A 23,584-nucleotide genomic window follows, 5' to 3' on the forward strand; every position below is an offset into this window, starting at 1 on the left:
CAATCCAAAGCAAAGCTGTTACAAATCCTGCTGATGCTCAACCTTCAAACTCTGCTTCATATGTCGCCTGGCATATCTAGCGCCTCAACCTCATGAACTTTCTACCTTGTGTATCGACTTAAGGACGCCTAGTGCAAGGTGTCGAAACACCTCTTGTTACATAAATTCCAAAATCCACATAGGATCTTTTTATCTTCATAATTAGATCTTTATGGATGATTATCGCTCAAATCGGAGCCCTTAATTGAATTATTTTATGCCTTAATACGTATATTACGATTCAATAAGGATAAATCCGAATTCATATTAAAGATCTTTCTATCTCCATAGTTAGATTCTTATGTTTAAAGTGCCAAATGAAATCCACGAATTGGATTCCTGGTGTGCTTTAAATATCCGTGTCCAAAGATAACAAATTAATAATCAAGTTAATCAATTATGTGATTATGTGCTTATGTGTTTTCTTATATGCTTTGTATTTTTATGTGATCCACCCAAATCCACATAGAATCTTCCATATCTCATATGAGGGATTCATAGTAGGATATCTAAAGGTACTATCTTAAATCCTTAATGGACTTCAACGTTTTAGTTAAGTCCCATGGGTTATAAAGTATTATTCTATAATTGGACCCCCCTTGAGTGGTCTAGTTAAACAGATTGATTTGAAAATCTGGTTAGGAATATCATGTGTTGATATAATTGAAAAGATCCCTTTAAGTGGTCTATTTAAGGAGATCGTATGACGGTCTAGTTAAGAAGATCATGTGTTGATCTAGTTAAAAAGATCGTTCGTTGATCTAGTTAAAAAAGATCCTTTGGTGGTCTAGTCAAGTCGCTTCATGTTTATTCAATTGATTTTTCCCCTACGCATTATGAAATGAACTGTGCGGACTGTGCAAGGAATTACGTAATTATGGAGGCCTACATAATTATGGAATTCAGTGCACAGAAACCACAAGAAGTTTTGTCATGTGTTAAGACCTATAGTGACAAGAGTAATGATATGGGAGAAGTCTTGGACCTTGACCGATGTAATTTTATCTTACACTCCCCAATTCTGATTTCAAGCACACACAAGTTTCCTATGATAAGTCTTCATAAGAAACGTTCCTTTGTCCGTAGTTCGAAACCCCATGTTTTGATACTACAAGGACTTCACTTTGAGGGTTGAAAATTTCGCTAAGAATCCTAACATGGCCTAGAGTTTTACTTAAGGGTTCAATGGATTTATTTGAAAGCAAAACCGTCACAGCTATCTTCACAAGTTTCCTCTAGAATTAAATTTCGAGATGAAATTTCCTAAAGTAGGGGAGACTGTGACACCTGTGTCACTTCAACCATCAAACAAATACCAAACAAATGAAATATTGTATTTTATACTTGGGATTTGTATAAATATGTGTATCGTTTGCACATATCAATTCTTGTTCGGTTTCAAGCTTTAAATCGCTTTCTGGAAGGTTATACGCGCACTGATGCGTAAATATAACCAGTTTAATTCAACAAACACTCTGGAATAGTGAAATAGGCTTAACATACCTTAAATAACCTTTACATAACTTAGAAACAAGTTTTGGAGGGTTTGGTGTGTTGAAATCAAGTTTGTTCGATCGTAGGGACTAATTGTGTCAAACTGCGAAACTATACCGATTTGTATAGTAACGAGCCTTCCGGAACTTGATCATAAGTTAAATATGCCCTAAATATCCTTTACATAGCTTAGAAATAGGCTTTGAGGTGTTTGGTGCGCAAAAATAAACTTTTGGTCATTCAGGGACTAAAAGCGTCAAAAAGTGCATAAGTTTGCATTTTCGCGCATATCTTACGTTCTGAATATATCCGGACATCCAAAAATTTATGTAAGCATTAAAATATTTTCTTTTAGTGTTTGGCATGATAAAATTCCATTCGTCGCTTAATTTGGATCGTTTTTGCGTTCGTTACGACTTCCGTCGTAATTAAGCAAATAACGCGATCGTACGACCAAACGAACCGACATCCGAGATGTTTTTGAGCATGTTTTGAGTTCCCTATACTTTAACTTCATTTTAGAGCCTTGAAATGAGGTTAACAGGGCTTAAACGCATCAAAAAAGGCCTTAAACAGGTGTAGGGACCATTTCTGCCATTTTTGAAACTTTGCTGAATCTGGCAATTGGTGGCGCTACGCGAGCACTAATTGTCTTTCCCGTGGCGTAGCGCCAGCACCTGATCTGGACAGAAAGTTTATTTTCTGCATTTTTCAGCAATGGGGTCGAACTTGGTGGTCTATTTTGTAACTTTTTCAATACCGTTAGCTGGTTTTGGGGCACCCCTAGTATCCCAAAACCATGGGCCACATGTGTACGATCCAGATCGAAGCTCAATCTTCGAGAAAGGATCCTAACGGTTCTTGAATTCCTATAAATACCCCTCACCATTCACTTGTAAAACCCACTTGATTTCTTGAGATTTCTCTAAGTTGGAGTGCTAAACCACTTCATACTTGAGAATACTTGGGAAATCAAAGCTTGCGGGACCCTTTGTAAGTATTCCTTCGTTCTTTTCATTCGTTTTTATCATAAAAGTCAAACTGCGTTTGACGTTCTGCATTGACCAGTTTATGGTCAATGCGAAGTTCGTTTGAACTTCATAACGTGAGCGTAATCACGATGGTTATAGTCCCTAGTGACTATACCTACTGATTACCACGTTATCTAGGCTCAGTGACGAGTCGTAGTTTCAGCCAAAATGCGTTTTCTCGCGTATTTTGTAACCAAACTACTCTAGGGTATTAAAACCGTTTGTTTTAATACCAAACCTGTTTTCTAACTTTGTTAAACATGTTTCGACATGTTTAGCTCGTCACTTTTTGTTTAGTGCTTGTGTAGAGTCGTAAGTCAAGCGGACTAAACACCCGCTTAGACTTTTGAACACGACCCGTTTGGTCGATCATTAGGATCCGACCAAATACATTAGGTGACATAGTTGTATAGGGAATAACCTTTCGAGGTTATACCTTATGGTCACTTCGTTTAAGTAGTTGTATGATAGGTAGTTTATATGCCTTAGGAAAATTACCAAAATACCCTTTTCATGCATAATTGATATTTAAGCATATGTAACCCAAACTTTTGTCATTTAACTAATCATGCAACATAATTAAGTATGTTAGGGCATATAATACTTGTCGTAGGACTAGTTAGACGGTCCGAACACGTTTTACGCGAGTGACGCGTTAAAGTAGCGCAAGCTACCTAAACGGGTCATAATGGGTCGTAAGCACTTAGGTTAGATTTCCTTTTAGTATGTAGGCCTTGTTAAACCATATCATATGAGTTCCCACACTCATTTGGTTTACGAGACCTCATCCTATCCGATCTTCCGTTATAGGTCCAGTTTATTTATGTAGTTATCAATATTAGGTGTCGTTTGATTCCGTGCTCCCTCTAGCTTGCTTGGTAGTTGTTCAAGACTTCTAAGCACTCTCAAGTGAGTACATAGTCCCCTCTTTTACTATTTTCAACTGTTTTGGGGTGAAGCATGTGTACCTATCTGTTATTTTCATGATTTCAAAGTATAATTGATTATACATGTTAGTACTTATCTTTTGACAAACTAAATGACTATCTATGGTTTAAACACTGATTTTTTCAAAGATTATAAAATTAATTGTTGGAATAGTACTTATTTTTGTTCACCAGACCGGTTGGTAGTATGATATAGCGCTATAGGATTTGGCACCCCATTCCTGTTGTCATGGAATGTCTGAAACCAATTTGTTGCTCCATCCCAATGGGGATTGCCTTTGTGGTATTTCTATAGTCTCAAAGGTGTATTTTGATGCACTAGGTCTGAATGAATTCTTAAATCACATTATTTTTGTATATTAAGTAATACTCCCAAAAGTATAGTTTGATATGCTCTCATATGGGATATTGTACAAAAACCAACATATATTTTGTTAATCATTAAAACACAGTTTGATATGTTATTTTCATAATCCAAAGCATAGTTTCAATATGTTATTTTCAAACCAAAACATAATTTAATATGTTATTTATATATCCAAAGTATACTTGATATACTATTTACTTAATGACTGGTTTTTTGTTAGTGTTTAGATAACGGGACGGGTGTAATGCGATGAAAACATGGTAGATACGCCGTTGGTACTTCTTTTATATAAGTGTTTTCATCACATTACATACCGTAGCGTTATTTAGTACACTTAGGTTAACGATTTTGGAACTGAAATATATTTTAATATATTACTTATTCGACTTTCTTAAAAACCAAAGTATATTTTTATATATACTATGAATCTTTTTATCAAAACATTGTTTTTCAAACGATCTATTTTTATACAAACTTATTCTATTTACTTATTTAATTTCCTATGCATTATTATTTTATATCATCTGATTTCTTATAAATGATTTATAAAAGAAAACCTTTTACAAGGATCATGACTACTTTTATTAAAACTTTTTTTTAAACTTATAAGTCATGAATCCTAAATCAATAAAACCTATGTATCTCACAGGCATTTTTATGCTGACGTACCTATTTTTACACATGTTTCAGGTACTGCTCTGTGATGATTGATGATATATGCTACACTTAGGATGGACTCGTGCCTTAGCGACTTTAAAACTTGAAACATAATAGTTGTACTTATTTGATTGTATTAAAACAATGAGTTCATCTATTCAATAAAACAAAATTATTTATTCCATGATTGTGAAACAATGATTCTGTTACAACACTCCCCGACGTTTCCGCCACGTTTTGTTGTTTTACGTGGTCGGGGTGTGACAAGTACCACCACTTGAAACATTAACTGATAATACAAAAATCATTTTAAGGGCCATAAATTGGAAATGGTTATCTATAATTGACCCTAATTGTTTTAGGGGTATATTGAATAGAATTCCCAATAGGAGAATGGGAAAGATTGATGAACAACTTAATAAAAAAAAATTAGAAATTCTTACCGTAAGGTGAATTGTCTCTGTTATTAAGGCTAATAATCGCCCAGTCAAGATATCGCTATGAAGAAATCGTTGATTACAGAAATCGCCATAAAGCTTCCATGGAATGGATCCTCGAATGCGAGCACGAGCATATCTGACAACTACAAAACAAATATGAACATATAGTATCAGAAAAATAAAAACAATTGATGGTTTTAAAGAAAAGGAGTGATTGAAAAACATCATAGGCAATCGAGAATTGTAAGAGAAGAAGCGTATGAAAGAAGTAAATGGAATAAATGTAACACCCCGTGTTTCGAAAGTCAAAGTCAAAGTCAAGATTGAAGTCAAAGGAAGAAAAGATTGCTAATTGTGATCTGTCACTCCTTGCTCAACTACTGTGTTGACTTCTTTCACTCGTAGATAGTCTATTCGCGTTGTTACGTTAGTTGTATTATGTGGAGTACTTGTTGATAATCGAGGTTTATTCGTTGTTTATCGCATGATTATCGCTTGTTTTATCGCTTATCGCATCGCAATCGCATTCGCAACTCAAATTATGTGTTCTGAATATTGTTTTACGTGTGTGTGCTACTTATGTGTTACTTGTGCATGTTGATTTATGATTATACTGTGGTGATTAATCGAAACACAATCGAAACTCTATCGCAATCGAATCGCAAACGCTAAACGCAAGTGACATAGGATAATTGTATGTTAGATATAGTAGTTGGGATTAAAAATAATTTGATAAGAAACCCTATCGCATCGCAACGCTCAACACGCAAATCGAAAACGCAAAAACTCGTCGCGCCAAGCATTCCACCCGAGTGGTCAACCGATCGAGCTACCACCCGATCGGACTGTCACCCGATCGAGGTGCCACTCGATCAAGGTGCCACCCAATCGACTAGCCATCCTACCCCCTTTCCATTTATGGAAACCCTATAAATACCTCCTATCAACATCACAACTTCACCTTTTGCACTATCTCGTCCGACCAGCGCTTCTTGCCTCTATTTCTTCAGATTTCTCGCGATTCTTGTAAGTTTTCAACCTAAATATTGTACTTTCTTAATCTACACGCACTTCTACACCTTTCTATCTTTTGAATCTTAACTTTAAACCGTGAAATCACTAGTTTCAATCCACCAAGAACAACTTAGATCTGGACAATTCCACACAAATAAACAAAGATCTTGCATAGATCTGAACATATTCATGGTGAAAAAGGATTGAAAGATGGTTTCTAACTTTCTTTCAACTCTTTTACACTCAATGCACTCAAAACCGATGGAAACAGATCTCGTTCTGACCTCTACTCGTTCTTAGTGTTGTGTTAGCTCAAGATCTAGATTCTGTCCATGAGACCATCGATTTCGGGTTAAGCAAGAACAACTGTCTTGAACCGGTTAATTGGTTGAACTTGGGTGATTCCTGTTCGATCGGGTCACTTAGGTCAAGATAGGGTTCTGTTGGTTAGCACGTTGTCACACCGTCTCGACAAAACTACAAAACTATCAAAAACAACCAAGTGAAAGAGGATCAGGTCGACCAGGACGGATTGCCGTCCGATCGGATTACCGCCCGACCGGGTTGCCACCCGACCGGCTTGCACTTTGGGTCCCACACTTAAACTTTATTTCAAACTTCAAAGGTTTTGAACATCGAACGGACTGTCGCCCGATCGGGTTGCCACCCGATCGCCCGACCATCCGACCCTGTGATGTTTTCAACTCAACACTCAAACAATTTTCAACATGTTCAATACAAACGAATTGCTACCCGATCGGACTACAATCCGATCGAGTGACAAACTGCTGTGAACTTGTTCTCACTAAAGTGTCTAACCAATCGGATTGTCGCCCGATCGAACGACCGTTCGATCGATCGACCTGAAAGATAGATATACTTCTATGTTTTCAAAATGCTACAACGAAAAACTTCAAAAGACAAGCCGTCATACGCAAACACATCCTTCCCAAATAAAGTAACAATCCACTCAAAAGGTCCCCGAACGGATGACCGTCCGAGCGGATTGTCACCCGATCGACCGGCCACCCGATCGGATTGTCACCCGATCGGATTACCGTCTGATCCACTGTCACTCTACTCCTTTTACATATCGCTGATCTTTATGATATCGTTCTGATCAGGCTAATCTCGCTCTAAGCGCTCCCTTCAATCCACCATCGCTGTGAGTATACTCGAACTCTTTTTGCTTTCGCACTTTTGGGTGTTACATACGTTACTTATTCTAAATCACATCGAACACACTACACAATACTTTAACGCTAACCATTACCGCATGCTATACGTGACTTAATGAATGCTTGTTTGTTATGTTTACACATGGATTGCTGTCTACCTGCCTTAGAAACGATAGTACTATTAGTTTGGACTCAGCACCTGTTCACTCAGGGGTTGTTAAGGACAATTAATTACATGAGTCACAGTGGTGATCATGCATTACGAACTGCCTTGGGCAGTCAACCCGCAGTCATTGGTATTGATAGGATCATGTCGATAACTTACGTGCTTCATTTCACTCTATGTACGTGCTGGTTATGCGTAAACGATTTCGAACTCTATTATATCTATTAAACTTGTATGCTCACCTTTACACTATGTGTATTGACTTTTACTTTAACATATGTGGCAGGTGCTTAAGTTGTTTAAATGCTTGGATAGCTGTGAAATCGAGGCTAGGAAAGAGTCTAGAAACAAAGACAATTTATTTTTATTTGATTAAATCTGAGTTGTCGGAACATGTTTTTTGTTTGAAGAATATCTCTGTCTGTAATAAATTTATTATCTTATGGGTCATGGTATGGGACATGATATTTTAAACTATTCGGTAATTTAGTCGTTATGGAATTTCTTTGAACAATCTGTTTCGCTCAGTGCCGCGCCCCGATGATTCCGCCATCGGTTGGGGTGTGACAATAAAAAGAGGCGAGTATTCAGATCAATCGACAGATCTACTTGATACGTCTCCCACGGCTACAATTAACACTCAAATCAGATAACTATCTACTATATTATGAATTAATGATCAATAAACCCCAAAAAATCATATATCATTAACAAACTAAAAACATACCCTAAAACAATTCCACTTCCACTCAGTACCATATTCTTTCATAACTTTCGATGGTTGCACTCCCTAATAACTCACCACCTCTTTCTCTTTCTCACCTCCGGCGGCTGCACCACCGCTAAAAGGGAAAATCAACTTAGATTTAGGGTTCTTGATTTGCAAAATAAGATACAAAGGAAAGGTTGTATTCATTATAGAAACTGTGAATTTGATTGAGAGTTGTGAGAGGAAAAGGAGTGCTTGGTTGAAGAAGAGAGGAAAAAAGGCTGTAAAGATACATAGGGTTTTTAATGTGAGAAGTTCAAAAAGCGGTGTGAAGAAATGTACGTGAGAAGGAGAATAGAGGAAAAGATATTGGCGCCCGTATATTCTTTTGAGGGATTGGTTTTAAAGTGCCAGGTGGCAATAATAGGGGTAAGAATATGCGAAGTGGCATAAGATGTTTTGTTTTAATATAAAGTATAGATAAAGAATATGGTAGTTCAAAGCCTTCAATAGTTTTTCATTTCAAGAAACATGCAGAAGCATGATATATACAATTACGAAATCTACTAGGGGAAGGCAATAAATTAGGAATAGATAAAAACCAAATAAACAAACTAAAGTGATAAGACTAAACTAATATTATATCCTTTGCTCCCCCTCAAGTTGGAGCGTGTAAGTTACGAACGCCCAACTTGGAAAGTAGATCTCGTAGTTGTTGTGCTCCCAAATGCTTTGTGAATAAGTCAGCAACTTGTTGTTTGGTGTCGATATGCAGCGGTAAGACGTCATGGGATTCAACTCATTCACGAACAAAATAACAATCCATCTCGACATGTTTTGTTTGCTCGTGAAAAATGGGATTATTTGTAATATGCTTAATTTCTAAATTATCACATAATAGAGGTGTAGCATTGTATTGAGGCGCTTGTAAATCAGTCAACAACCATTGCATCCAAAGTACTTCACTAACTGTAGTAGCCATGGAGCGATACGCTGCCTCAGCTGACGAGTGTGAAACTACGGATTGCTTCTTCGTTTCCCAAGAAATGGGAGCTCCACCAAGAAGGAACAAGTATCCAGTCCTTGACCATCTAGTAAGCGGACACCTAAGCCAGTCCGCATCACAAAAAGCAGTGAGATGTAATCCGCCATATTTAGAGAGGAGTATTCCTTGACTGGGGCTTGATTTAAGATAAGGAAGGACCCTATGAGCAGCTTTCAAATTGTTGGTGCACTACATCTGCTGATTACGTCTTGTATCGAGTCATTATCTTAGAACGTTAGATCTAGGCACGTAATACGAGAAATTATGAGATTGTATAGGTTTATAGGTCTTGGATCGCTCATAGGTACATAGGGTCTGTGGGCCGCTCATGTGACAACAGGTTGGACCGCTTATGTGTCAACAGGTTGGGCCGCTTTTATGACATGTATATGGATCGCTTATTGGGCCTGTCTAATAAGCGGTTCCAGTTGCCTATAAATACCTTATGAGCGGATTCATTTGTAACGGTTCCTGATTTTCGTACCGAAGTGCTGCCGGATCGAACACAGGTTGTACTCATCGTCAAATCAATAGATAAGGAGTTTAAAGTGATTTACAAGCTATTCCTACGTCATTTACTTGTTTTCCGCACCTGTACTTGACGAAAACACCTCTGAACGACTCGTTCGGGTCGCCAAACGATCCTACAATTGGTATCAGAGCTTCAGGAGGAGGAGTTCTACTGGAAATAGCTGAAAATTGTCGAAAATTCTGTCTTCTACTCATTCTTTTTCAGTTTCAGATATTTTTCACGGTCAAAACTTGCTCAAAATCTCAGGGATTGTGCGCGATGGTATAAAAACAAACCCTTGAAAGTTTGGGGTTGAAATTCAAAGAAATAGTGGGTTAAATCGTTGTCCGAAGTTGGATCGCTTTTCTGGAACAACTCTGGATCGCTTATCGGATCTAGCTTGAACCGCTTATCCGTACGTGTTTAGGACCGCTCATTCGATCGATCTGACTTGAACCGCTCGAAAGTAATTTCTGTGAACCGCTCATCTGTACGAGTTTAGGACCGCTTATACGGTCAAATTACTTGAACCGCTCGAACAGCACATTGTTGAATCGCTTATCCTACATATCTTGAACCGCTCAAATAGCAATTTATTTGGACCGCGCTTGTGATCAAATTTCACTTGGATCGCTTATTCGACATATTCTTTGGACCGCTTTTCTGTCAATTGCATTGAATATTGTGTTAAATCAACATGAGTTCTGAATTTTTCAACGCATTTGCTACACCGAGTACTCCAGCCGCGATTGCTCAAGCCATGAATCTTGAAAATGAGACGGGAACCACCCAGAAACCCCCGAAACTGATGAGTATTGAAGAATACTACGGGTGGAAGGATAGATTTGAAAATTGGGTTCAAGCAAATCATCTTAGATCATGGGAATGTATCTTGAAGAAGTATGTGTTACCAAGAACAGAGGTGAATGTTATCAAACAGATATCTGAATTCACAGATCAAGAACGTGCAATGTATAGAGCAGAAAAAATGATGATCAGTTTATTACAACAAGCGATTAAAGAAGATATATTCATTCTGTTAGAACACGACAAAACTGCTAAGTCAATATGGGAAGCTCTTAAAATCAAATTCGAGGGAAGTACAAGTATGGTTAAAAGTAAAAAAGCATTGCTTAAGAAAGAGTTTGATCTTTTTAGCAGTCTACCAGGAGAGGATACTAAGACGCTGATTGAAAGATATTGTCACTTAGTGAGATCATTAACAATGATTGGTGTTGATAAAAAACCTGAAGAGTATGTGGATAAATTGGCTGACGCGTTACCTCAGAAAGAGTGGGGAACGTATTTGATGATATTGAAAAACACGGGTGTTTATGACGGACTGACAATTGGGCAATTTATTGAAAAATTAGAGGCTCAGAATCTTGAACAGCAAAAGATCGCTAGAATGAACAGTTCTAGTGGTCAACAGGATGTTAAAATGTACTATAAAGGTAGTGTTCCAGTTTCTGAAGCTGAAAGAAGTCCAAAGATTCAAACCGCCTTCAGTGCTGGTGATTCATCAGAAAGAGCTGATCAGAGTTCAAACAAGATTAGCAGCGGGTTTTCATCGTTTCCGAGTGTGAATCCGAAAGAGACTAACACAAGTTTTCAGTCTCAGAGTACGAAAACCGGAAATGGATACATAATTCAGTGCAACATAGCTCTTAATCTTCCTGAAGGTCAAAGCTTCTCTGAAGACACTGCTAAAGACCATATGGCACTCCTGGGTTCAGTTCTGTTATCCTATGAAGGTCTAGTTGCTGGTCGGATTGGAAATCCTATGCTCACCAAAGAGGATTACGATCAAATAGACGCCGAGGAAATGGAACTTATGGATATCAAATGGTGTCTTGCAAGTGTTCTTCGTCGAGCTGAGAAATTCAAAACTATTACCGGGAGAAATGACTTTTTAGATGCTCATGTTTCAACTTTAGGTTTTGATAAATCTAAAGTTACTTGTTTTCGATGCAGGGAAAAAGGCCATTTTAAGCGGGAGTGCAAAGGAAGAGAAGCTAGTGGAACACAGAATCCATTTGGAAAAGATGATTACTACCGCAAAGCTATTTATCAGCAAGTCGGTCAATCCCAAGAACCACAGACAGCTCACGGGAGAAAGATTGAAGACTCCAAAAGAGCATGTGTTGTAGATTTTAGCTGGAATGATTATATATCATCCGAAGCCACAGCAGCACGCATTATCGATCAAGATGATGAGAAACTACCAGAAGGTTTCAGTTGGGATATGTTTGTGGATGAGAAGGGAGAATACAAAGCTTTCATTGCCAAGATTGTCCGAGAGCCAGATTTGTTTGCTACTTGGATGAAATCGATTGGTGTGAATGTACCAAGTGAGGATGAAAAATCTGTGTCATCTGATGAAAATTCAGAAAGTACCGATGAACTTTCAGAAAGATCTGGAGAAATTTCAGACGGTTCAGATGAGAGTTTATCGAGTTCTGATGAGAGTGTACAGAATAAAATTATTTCAGAAAAACCAGTTGTATTTGATAAAACATCGTCTGATTCTGGTGTTTCTGATGGTGATTCTGAAAAATCTGTTCAGTTTGATCAGTCACCTGATCACAGCAGCAGTGATGATGAGAAAAAACATATAAATGTTGCTAAGTCTCATCTTTCTCCTGATAGTTTTCATTTATATTTTGCAGAACGGATGGAGAAACTGAAGAAAAAACGAGCTGCTCAAGAACAACAAACTGAATCTGAAGATGATATTCAAGTTGTTGAGAATGTTGCTGAGAAGATTACTGAGGTTGTAAAAGAAGAAGAGAAGGTGATTGAAGTAGAAAAGGTGGTTGAAGTTATTAAAACAATCGAAGTTGAGAAGATTGTTGAAGTTGTCAAGCCGTGCGAGAAGTGCTTGGAAGCTTGCAAGGATTGTGAAGTCAAAAACGACATCATAGCTGAGTACGAGAAAAAGAAAGAGCAGTTACTGTTCAACCTCAATTATGTGAAAGAATCGTACGATATCTTGAACAAAACAGTAACTGGCCTTCAAACAACAAACTCAGAAAGAGAACAGGCACTGACAATGATGAATGCAACTTTAATGTCGAAGCAAAAAGCTATAAATTTCTACATTGAAGAAAGTGCAAAATGGAAGCAAGAGTTGGAAATTGAAAAGATCGAAAACGAGAGAATTAGACGGTTATTGTTAAGCTATACTACTTCTGATTATCTCATTGATCGTGTTTACCCAACTGTTGCAGGTTTGGAAGCTTTTCAAGACGAGAAGCTAAAGAAGAAGAAAGACTGTGGTAAGAAACCGACTGTTAGCTATAACAAGTGTCCACCTCCAATTTGGGATGGGTATTCTCCTAGGAAACCAAATGAGGAGCAACTTGAGAAAGCAGTCAATATAAAGTTAAAAACCGACACAACTGACGTTTTACCAGACAACATCGATGTCACGTTTACCTTGTCCGATACTGAACATGAGTCTGAATTAATCAAAAAGGTGGTCGATCAAGTGTTGGATACTGATGAGGAGTCCGAGTCGAAATCTAAGTCTGGAGGGTCAAAGTCGTCAGTTAACAGTCAAAATTCGTCGGTCAAACGGTGTTACAGTAAAGAATTTTTGTTATCGAAAGCAAATTTGGATGATGAAACATTCGAAGTTGTTTATGCTTTGAATGGTTCTGACAAATTATATTACAACAAAGAGTTTCCGATAATGAATATCAAAACGGAAGTAATCAACAAAATTTTTAAACTTGTAGAGGTTAATATTCCTGACTTAAAAGTTTTGAACAATTTTGAAAAACCTAAAAAATATACTTCTAGAATTCAACAACGTCTAAACAAGAAAAAAGGTTACAATTCTGGTTCTGATTTTCAAAAGAAACCTAACCAAAATCGTAGCTACAAAAAGAAAGGTTTAGGTTTTATTCCACCAGAAAACGATAAAAATATGAAAAATTCTAAAACGAAATCTGAATTTGTGTCAGGTGGAAGCTCAGACGAGGAACAGCAGAAACCGTTCTGGAGACAGTCTAACAAAGAGTTTCTTGCTGAGAAAAAGAAAAATGGAGATGAGATTTGTTATCAAAGAGAGACTCGAACCTGTTACAGATGCAATGAAGTCGGTCACATTGCATGGAACTGTACACGGAATGCCAAAGCAAAACAGGGAGTTTCTCAGAAATTGAAAGAGAAAGTTGTTGAGGCTGAATCACCGACTGAAAAATTTAAAATTTTTGTGAATTCAAAATTCGAGGTTGGTGAATGCTCACAAAAGAACAAGTATGAGAAGAAAGGAAAAGACAACCAGGTCTGGGTTGCAAAGAAAGATGAAGTGAATGTTGGCGATGAATCTGGTTCCACAAAGCCAGAAGAGCCACATGTTGAGAAGAAAACTTTACTAAATGATGAGGAATTTCCATCATTGAAGTTTGACGAAGTAAAGAAGAAAGTGGGAAAAACTGAAATTTCAAATCAGTTCTACAAAGAAAAGAATGATTTTGATGTCGAGAAAACATTCAACGGGAATGTTAAGAAGATATTTGGGAAAATGTTGAGTGGGAGAGCAAAAGGGGTCAAAGATTTTTACGCCATGAAAAAGGCTACATACAATCCAACTGCTCAGGAGTTGAAATCCATCAAGTCTGAGAAGACTTGGATGGATGTTTGTTTTCCATGATAGTCTAAGGACTACGCCGGAGATCCCAAGTTTATATCGTGGATCAGGAATCGGCATCATTCTAGTTTATGATATGTTTGTTTGAATGATTGTGATTATGTTTGAATGATTATGATTAATGTTTGAATATTTTGCAGATAAAAGGACTATGCCGGAGCTTCCAGGTGGGTGATTGCGAAGCAGGAATCGGCATTCTGATTGATATAATGGTGATGTAGACGTAATATTCCTACACGTGGTAGTTTTTGGGTATCTACAAGTGGTAATCTTGATCCCACAAGTGGTATTTGTGGTTAAATTTTGAGATGTTTGTATACTTTGAAGAGGTTACATTTACAAGTGATACAGGAGGCTATTAAATGCAAATGGTAAATCAGGGACATTAAATTGTACTTGATTTACTATTCATGACAAAAGATAGACAAGATGATGAACCACATCCCCGTTTTTTTAAGATAGACCTACAAGTGGTTGTTATCAACACAAATTCATTTTCCGGAAAAATCATTTTGATTAAAACAAACTTAAGTGTTTTGAAATCTAAATGAGAAAATGATTTGTGATAGGGGGAGTTCAGATTGTTTATGCCTAGTGAATGGCGATTTGATGTGATTCAATGTCAGTTGTCAAGTTTCTGTACAGTTTGTTGTTGCTTTTTAGGTCAAATATCTAGAAGTTTTCAAATTTTCTTTAAAATGTGTTTGCATTTTAGGGGGAGTAGGGAAATTTCAGAAAATCCAAAAACATTTGAAAATTTGAAAAAGCCAAAAACATTATAAAATTCAAAAATGAGTTTTGTTGCGAAAAAGAGGAAATGATAGTACATCAGTGGACTATCACGGCACGCTAAAGATATGTAAAGTTAAAAAGTGTTAAACAATCTTACTGCGGATGTGTCAGTAGATTTTCGCACATTTAGTAAATTGAAACGAGATATAAACCTAATTCAAACTTGCTTAATTCGTGGGTAACTATTCTTGAATATATGGGTAACCCCCGAAATCTTGTTTGAAAGGTCCCGTATTCTGAGATACTAGGTCTTTATACTCAGTGATATCTGGGGTATTATCCCGGGACTTCTGCTGTATGGAAATACTGACCTAGTCCCCGGATAATACTTTCTGCAAATGCTTGAAAAAGCACCGCCCTCAGCATGCTGATGAAACAATAAAATTGATAGTCGCTGCTGTTGAAATGCAAAAAGATCCTCTAAAGGGGACCCACCAAAAGTCGAGCCGTCATCTCTCTGCTGAACGGAAGTTCTGACCTGAGCTCTCACGGTTTCGCATCTAACCCTTTACAGATATCAGCTGTGGTATACTCACCTGTAAGACTGAATATTTGGGATCTGGATACGGGAGTATATTCAAGTGGAGTGATACACAATTAAGTTTAAGTCTCTAAAACATTAATATCGTATCTCGAATCGATTGAAATTTGTGTTGAGAATTTAAGAGGACAAACATACTGACAATCTAGGTAAATTGTTTAAAACTTAGAATGAAATCAAGCTTAACGGTGTTGGTGATTTGTCTCATAAACTGATATAATCCTCTTGCACGAACTCACAAAAATATTGTCTGTAAATATTTCATTTCTGCATTTTACTTTCATTCAGAAAATCCAAAAAGTTTTTAGTGTGTTTTAGTATAATTTTTGAAAAAGTCAAAAAGATTTTCGACAACTGATATTGGAAAACTGATTTTCAAAATTCCGAGTGCTAAACATGATGAGCAGAATTTGAGGGGGAGTGTTTGTGTAAATCTAACTGTTTTCGTTAAATCTAGCCTTCTTCAAGTGGTTCATCATAGATTGTTTTTGAGGGGAGTAAAATGTTGGTGCATAATTGTTGAAATCAATTTGTAAAAGAAATTTACTTTGAGGTAGAGTCTATGCAGGAAAGCCAGGCGTTGATCCTGAAGATTTTACTGAAGATGAGAATACCAGTAAATCGAGAGGGGGAGTCTGTAGATAGAAAAAGAAAAGCTCGAAGACTGATCAAGACTGAAGATGTGAAGATACAGCATGGTGTGACTCGATAGTCGACTCCATCAACATCTGAGGGGGAGTATGTTGGTGCACTACATCTGCTGATTACGTCTTGTATCGAGTCATTATCTTAGAACGTTAGATCTAGGCACGTAATACGAGAAATTATGAGATTGTATAGGTTTATAGGTCTTGGATCGCTCATAGGTACATAGGGTCTGTGGGCCGCTCATGTGACAACAGGTTGGATCGCTTATGTGTCAACAGGTTGGGCCGCTTTTATGACATGTATATGGATCGCTTATTGGGCCTGTCCAATAAGCGGTTCCAGTTGCCTATAAATACCTTATGAGCGGATTCATTTGTAACGGTTCCTGATTTTCGTACCGAAGTGCTGCCGGATCGAAAACAGGTTGTACTCATCGTCAAATCAATAGATAAGGAGTTTAAAGTGATTTACAAGCTATTCCTACGTCATTTACTTGTTTTCCGCACTTGTACTTGACGAAAACACCTCTGAACGACTCGTTCGGGTCGCCAAACGATCCTACACAAATGTTCCTTCCTCGGATCAGAAACGAATGGGCTCAAAATATTTATTGAATATGCAATATCAAGTCGAGTCTCTTGAAGATATAAAAGTCTGCCAATAAGACGTCTGTATTGTTGGGCATCCGTCTTGTGACTATCATGGCAGTGATCAAGTTTTAGACCTTGTTCCATGGGAAAAGGACTCGGTCGACAACCGAGCATCCCACCATCTTCAAGGAGATCTAGTGTATATTTGTGTTGACTTAACACCAACCCATCTTTAGTTCTCACAACTTTGATCCCCAAAAAAATATTTGAGTCTACCAAGATCTTTGATGCTAAATTTTTTGTGAAGATGCTCCTTAGTATCTTGAATTTTAGCGGCATGATTACCCGTTATGATTACGTCATCAACGTAAATAAAAATCACGATTGCCGTTGTAAGTAAACAAGGAGTGATCGACAAATGATTGTTTATAACCAATTTCTAAAAGAGAAGCTGTGAATTTTTATACCAGTTGCGGGAGACTTTCCGTAAACCATATTTTCTAAGACGACAAACCCGAGTCTCTCCTTTCTTAGAAAATCCTTGGGGTATCTTCATGTATACTTCCTCTTGTAAATCGCCATGAAAAAAAAAGTTGTTGACCTCGAGTTTATGAATGAACCAACTCTTCTTTCCAACCACCGCAAGTAACGTCCGAACCGTGACTAGCTTTGCAACCGGAGCAAAAGTTTCATGAATATCAATGTCCTCCAATTGAGTGTATCCCTTCGCCACAAGATGAGCTTTGTGTCTTTCAATTTCACCATTAGGCTTATACTTGAGCTTGTATACTGTAACACCTCGAAAAATTCATGCCCAATAAAATAAAGACACGTGTCATGTGGGACAAACGTGTCAGGAAACCGGATCAAATAAAGATGTATGGTAGGATTTAAGAAGGGCGTCATGTTATTAAATACCTCTGAACGACCCAAGGGCGACATGTTATTAAATTACCTCTGAGCGACCCAAGTCATAAATCCCAAGACCTTAAATCAGGATGACAAACATCTAATATGTTAATCGGGTGTTCCTAAATAAATAAATTCCATTCTTATATGGAAAATGGGTTCTTTACAATGTTACTACTACAATTCAGAATTTAGATTCTTGATTTAAAAAAATTGAATTTGAATGATGCATGTCCAAACAAGAATTCTTAAAGTTTCCGTCACTTTAAATTGCCAAAAGGTGCCAAAAGGTGTAAGTGCATGATTAAGCATGCAAGGCCTGAGTAAATGGTCCCACAACTGAAAGGAAATGCATGAGATTCGGACTTGTAGAGTTGCATGGTCAAACTTGGATGTTTGCAAAATTTTTGGCTTCTGGCCATCGGTTACGGACCGTATGGCTTTAAGCTTACGGTCCGTAAGGTGCCTATCTGGGCGATTTCAGCAAGGGTCGGTTACGGACCGCAACCGTTCAAGCATACGGTCCGTAAGAGCTGCATACGGACCGCAAGAGCTTAGGCTTACGGTCCGTAAGCCTGTCGCTGGCAGCAGGTTTTGGACAGCTGCCTGTTCAGCCTGTTGCACCGCCTTATTATCATGGTTTTCGAAATCAGGGGCATGATAGGCAGTATATAGCACCTTAGGGACACCTGGGATGATCTTGTAACCATCCTAGACTATCTTGGCATGATCTTGGACAATAAGGTTCACTATGTAAGAGCTTGTAGTTGTGAACATTTGCACTTGCTCACTTGCATTTTTGTTCAAGCATCTTGGAGCTTCTCTGGACAGCAACTAAATTTCCCTTAGGTCCCTAATCTCACTTAGGACTCTTGTAAGTGTTCCTAATCCTCTTTAATTCATTTTAGCTTAGTTAATTAGCTAAAAGTCAAACCGTCGTAATTAAGGTTTGACTTCGAGATTAGTCAATAATTACTCAGTCAAATCTCGAATTAAAAATACCTATAAGTAGGTAATTATGTGGGTAACAAACCCTTAATAGGGTATTTTCAGATTCCCACTCTAGCTATAATAATTGTCGAGTCAAAGCTTACTTTAAAAAATCAACAGAATGCTTAATTCCAAATTAATACATAATTAGCAATGTAGGATACATGCAACCTGTTTGATCACTAATATAACTTGGTAATTAATGTAAGAACATGTCTAAACATGTTCAACTCGAAAATTTTCAGTTTAGACCCGGTTTGGAACCGAAAGTCGCATAGTTTGACTTTCGCTTTGACTTTCAGTTCTGACCCGTTTAAGCCAAGTTTAGGATTGCCTTAGAGCTTCTTTTGAACCTAGTTACATGTTAGTATAACCCTCTGTGTTTATACGACTTGGTTCACTAGTTGTCTAATTATTATGCAAGTTTCCGTTAAATGCTCATATGTTGACCATTATGCCCAAATGACCTTAAAATGGGATTTTTGAAAATATAAAAGAGTAGGCATCTTAGTTACTAAATTATAAACTTGTACCCAAAATTTGACATCAGTTTGAGGTCCAGATTAAGAGTTATGCTCATTAGCGTAATTAGAAGCTTTCTTAGTAATTAATTAGCATAATTAGCATATAGCCTATCTAAACCCAAATTTTTATATCAAACTTTATACCCACTGATATATAATAATATTTTGGGATTTTTAGAGATTTTTACTTATTTTTAGGTTGAGCATAACTTAGAGTTTTAAGCTTATTTTGATTATTGTCGGTTTTTCCCTTTTAGGCTATAAAATGAGTTTTATAAATCATTTTGACCTCAAACCTTTTTCTACTGATTTATTAGGTTAAAATAATTATTTGAGTCTTCTGGAACATTAAAAATATTAGCTTTTTATACAAAACCCGGAAATGGCTCCAAATCGCCTTTTTAGGCATTTTTACGACATAGTATGTATCAAAACTAGTTTATATGTATAAGGGCTGATACCTACTGAAATATTCAGTAAATTTTTATATTATAACAGTAAACTAAAGTTTTAAACTCAGGTTTCCAGTTTTGACCTTTTAGGCTTATGTGAAATTACCAAAATGCCCTTTCGGTGCATAGGATGGTTATAATTAATAAAATTCACATATATATGATACCCTACTGTTATAACATAATAAATTAAGTATATTTACTGATTTATTCAGATATGTAACTCAGGTTACTAGTTTAACTCTTTTATACCCTTTAAAATGACTAAAATACCCTTTCAGGGCATAGTTTGAGTTAAAAACCACTTCGGGCATAACAGGACATATCTTACTGATATCACAACATATTTGGTGCATATTAACTCAGGGAACTTGTATATAATTATTATGGTTACTCGTTACGCACTTTTGCATTCGGATCGGCTTATGTAACTAGTTTACTCATATTAGCCGAAACGGGTCAAACCATATCATTTTTGTCTCAAAATCCAGAATGTGTTTGAGTTACCCATATTAAACAAGCATGCAAGCTTGTTGGGTCAAAACCACATTCTAAACCGGTCTTCGCCTTTCATGCGGTTGAACCGTATTCATCCTTGAAAACTAACCGGTCTAAGCTTAGGCTAAATTAAAGACCCGTTAGGATTCTAATAGGTTATTATAAACCTTCGTTCAAGAATAGGAGATCCAGTAAAAGATACTTGCACTTGCTTGTTGTGGTTTGTACTTGCTCAGGTAAATACTTTTAACTTATTTTCCCTTATACGGGCTTGGGGTACGGTATATAAAATACCGCTTGGTCGGGCATTTGACCTTAATCGATTAGTGGTTAAGTATTATCAAGATGACCCATTTAGAAATTTGTTTTGTTTGTTTTACGCCTTTGGGAGTTTAATGACCATGTCCCGGATATCCTTGGCATCATTCATGAAATGGCCACGACCTTGACACGCGGGTGTAGGCGTACACCCGACAATGTGTCCATATTATTAAGGTATAACCGCTGGTTTCCCGCCGCGGATTTATACTATGTGGTGTGTCTATTAATCTTAAACCCGGCACGAACCGGGCGACTAAACGCATAACAAACATGTAATTCTTTTACAAGTTTAAATTTGATTAATTATCCCAAGTTATAAAAAGTTTTGTGCCATGTGCATTCAAATAAATTTTCAAAACATTTTCAAAATGAGTCAGTTAAATTGTATTTACCAGTGTAAACTGACCTCTCCTTAGCATCGTTTAGAGTCTCGCAAGCTTGGATGCAATAAATCTGTTGAAAAATTCTCCTTTTTATTTTGATCCGCCTGTGGATCTATTTCAACTACATTGTGATACTTAAATATTACAATAATCATTTGGTTGGAATAAATCTGTCTTTTTGCTTCCGATGTGCATTATAATTTGTGCTGTTTGACTATGATAATATCAATTACGTCACGATACTCCCCCACCGGGCCCATCGATGACACGTGGAAATTAGGGGTGTGACAGGTTGGTATCAGAGCCAACACTGAGTGAATTAAACACTAGCCTTTTGTGTTTAATCTCAGTGCACAAATTGCACATTCCTCGAGTTCCGAGTCTAGACTAAGAACATAGGACAAACTCTGTCTTGTTTTGTTTTATTTGGTCTTTATTTTATTATATATTTGTGTTGTTATCTTAATTATGATTGCAGGTTAAGAATGCCGCCAAGGTTTTTGAGAGGAAGAGGCAAGGGCCCAGTTACGGGCCATGACCATGAAGCCGGGCCTTCACACCGGCGTACCCCATCTATCACAATGAGCACTAGCACCCAGGAGCCGTGGAGGGTTTACGTTGAACCAGGGAGGCGATCAGTCTCCTTAAGTTCCTCACCGTCCTATTTGCATTCTTTCAGGCCGCAATCCGAAAATGAGCCCGACCACCCTCCACCTTCCTTCATACCGTTACAGCAGTCGAACTCGCACCATTCTTTTGGTGACCCTACCCCTGTTTTCCAAAGCCGGTTCAACCCGGCTAATTTTATTCAAGAACCCGTGGGTTTTAACCCACTAGGACCCGAGGATCACTTCTCGGGTAAAAATGACATGGATGAAGATACAGATCCCATGGAGCCTGCCACTGGGACCCCGAACCACCCCATCGAAATCTCCGATGGGTCATCTTTTCATGGATCACCTTACCGTGGTCCTGTCAGCTACCAGGCGAGGTTCAACCAGTGGGACTGGTATTTTACCCCATCTGAACACTCGTCCCCATACCAGCAGTAGCAGCAACAGCAACAGGATCCTTCCGAGGATCCTCGGTTTGTGGTAGTCACTCCGCCACCACCACCACCACTGGAACAGCAACTGCCTCCGGAGCCCCCGAGGCGGAGAAGGTCAAACACACGGATGTCCGTGCAAGGAGGAGTCCGCATCAGCACTCCTCAGCCCTCGAGTGGCAGTCATTATCCGCCACTCCAAGAAGAAGAAGACCCGCAGATGGGGGGTCCATCAAACCCCATCCCAGAGATCAACTCTGCGCCTATGGTGCCACCATTGGGTTTTGATAACCTAATCCCTGCCTACGCCGGTTCAGCGGCGTATAATCCTTTTGAGCAGCCGGCTCATACCCATTACGACTATGTCAATGTGGACCCATACCAGGAGGCATGGGACTACAACGCGCGTCACCCAGAGGGACCTTATGGTGGTCTTTGGACCACTGGTTACCCAACTTATTGGTACCAGCGTCCGCCACCCCCTCAACCTCTGTATCAGCCGCCGCAGCCGCAATTGATCCCGCCAGAGCGCCAGCAAGAGGTCCTTGAGAGATTGGACCGATGTGAACGGGAGATTCAAACCGAGCGCAGTAACACTCGAGGCTTCTTCAAGGGGTTGTCAGACTTGATCAAAGGGAAGTCCAAGAGAAGGGGTCATTGAAGACCTTTTGTTATTTATTTTATTTAGTTGTAATCAAGTCCCTACGTGGACTTTTGCTTCAGTATTCAGCTCCTGCGTGGGCTTGTCTTTTTGTACTCTGCCCTTGCGTGGGCATGTCTTTTGTTAACTCCTGCGTAGGTTTGTTGTTTGTTTCGCCCCTGCGTGGGCATGTCTTTTTATAGAAGTCCCGTTTAGGGCAAAATGTACTTGTTTGAAAAAAAAATTATTTATGAGATGCTTAATTTAAATTTTTATTTTATTTATTATTAATTATATGCATAAAATAAATAAAATAATTACAAGATCTATCATTATAATAAAATGGTAAAATCTAAAAAGGACAAGACCTAGCCATATGTTATCATAAAACAAGCCAAGATGGTAGTTCCATAATTAGATTAAGATCCATAATAACATCTGAATCTAGGACTATTCTGCGTTAATTATTAAAAGAATCTTAGAGGTAAAACCTAGCCAATGTGTCGTTGCAGACCTGGCCAAGATGGTAGAATCCACACAAAAGATTCCAATTCTTGTTAACATCTGTAAGTATGTTAGCATTCTTGGCAAACTGTGAATCGTTAAAGTCACATAGGCCATCCTTTAAAAAGGGTTAATTTAAATTCCCTTAATTATATAACCGCCCCTTGTGGACGAAGTGCCTGTGGGCAATAATTAAATGTCCTCTGGGACTAAGGACAGTGGTAGCTTATGACTCCCTGTTAATCAAAGGTGATGAACTGTGGTTCAAACCTAAATACCTGGATACTATAAATCCTGGGTTAGAATTAAATTAAAATTATCTACGTGACTAGGCCTTATGTGCTATTATTAATTTATAATTTAGGATAATAATAAAGATCCTACATTTGTAGCAAATTAACCTAAAATGGCAATTTAAAACCATGGTTAAAAGAATATAAAATACTGTAAAAGCCTCTAAATAAAACCTTGCCCATTATTTCTATATGTAGC

The sequence above is a fragment of the Helianthus annuus genome, chromosome 9 (assembly GCF_002127325.2).
Source record: "Helianthus annuus cultivar XRQ/B chromosome 9, HanXRQr2.0-SUNRISE, whole genome shotgun sequence".
Taxonomy (NCBI): Eukaryota; Viridiplantae; Streptophyta; class Magnoliopsida; order Asterales; family Asteraceae; genus Helianthus; species Helianthus annuus.